At 50.7% G+C, this 706-nt stretch overlaps 3 non-coding genes across 3 annotated transcripts; all 3 read right to left on the bottom strand.

Moving 5' to 3' along the window:
• Positions 1–62: 62 nt before the first annotated feature.
• Positions 63–181, bottom strand: LOC111475987. Its single transcript, XR_002716829.1, has one exon. It is a non-coding gene; the product is annotated as a 5S ribosomal RNA (ribosomal RNA).
• Positions 182–314: 133 nt separating this feature from the next.
• Positions 315–433, bottom strand: LOC111475986. Its single transcript, XR_002716828.1, has one exon. It is a non-coding gene; the product is annotated as a 5S ribosomal RNA (ribosomal RNA).
• A 133-nt stretch (positions 434–566) lies between these two features.
• LOC111475985 lies at positions 567–685 on the bottom strand. Its single transcript, XR_002716827.1, has one exon. It is a non-coding gene; the product is annotated as a 5S ribosomal RNA (ribosomal RNA).
• Positions 686–706: the final 21 nt, after the last annotated feature.

Genomic DNA, 706 nt, shown 5'->3' with positions numbered 1-706 from the left:
CACCCGACATGCCATGCGCACAAAATCGGATTTAACGCATGCGGGGCATTGAATGAAAAAAAGGGGTGCAACACGAGGACTTCCCAAATGGTCACCCAACTTAGTACTACTCTCGCCCAAGCACGTTTAACTGCGGAGTTCTGATAGGATCCGGTGCATTAGTGCTGGTATGATCGCACCCAACATGCCATGCGCACAAAATCGAATTTAACGCATGCGGGGCGGCATGATCGAAACGCGATGGGCGTGAGCGGGGGAGGTTCTCATTTGTAGAGAAAGGAAGAAAAGAACTGGGAGAAATTGAAAGAAAAAAAGGGGTGCAACACGAGGACTTCCCAAGTGGTCACCCAACTTAGTACTACTCTCGCCCAAGCACGCTTAACTGTGGAGTTCTGATGGGATCCGATGCATTAGTGCTGGTATGATCGCACCCGACATGCCATGCGCACAAAATCGGATTTAACGCATGCGGGGCGGCATGATCGAAACGCGATGGGCGTGAGCGGGGGAGGTTCTCATTTGTAGAGAAAGGAAGAAAAGAACTGGGAGAAATTGAATGAAAAAAAGGGGTGCAACACGAGGACTTCCCAAGTGGTCACCCAACTTAATACTACTCTCGCCCAAGCACGCTTGACTGCGGAGTTCTGATGGGATCCGGTGCATTAGTGCTGGTATGATCGCACCCGACATGCCATGCGCACAAAAT

This window comes from Cucurbita maxima, unplaced genomic scaffold (assembly GCF_002738345.1).
Source record: "Cucurbita maxima cultivar Rimu unplaced genomic scaffold, Cmax_1.0 Cma_Scf04310, whole genome shotgun sequence".
Classification (NCBI taxonomy): domain Eukaryota; kingdom Viridiplantae; phylum Streptophyta; class Magnoliopsida; order Cucurbitales; family Cucurbitaceae; genus Cucurbita; species Cucurbita maxima.
The sequence above is the reverse complement of the archived record's forward strand: the minus strand, read 5'-3'. Positions and strand labels throughout refer to the sequence as shown.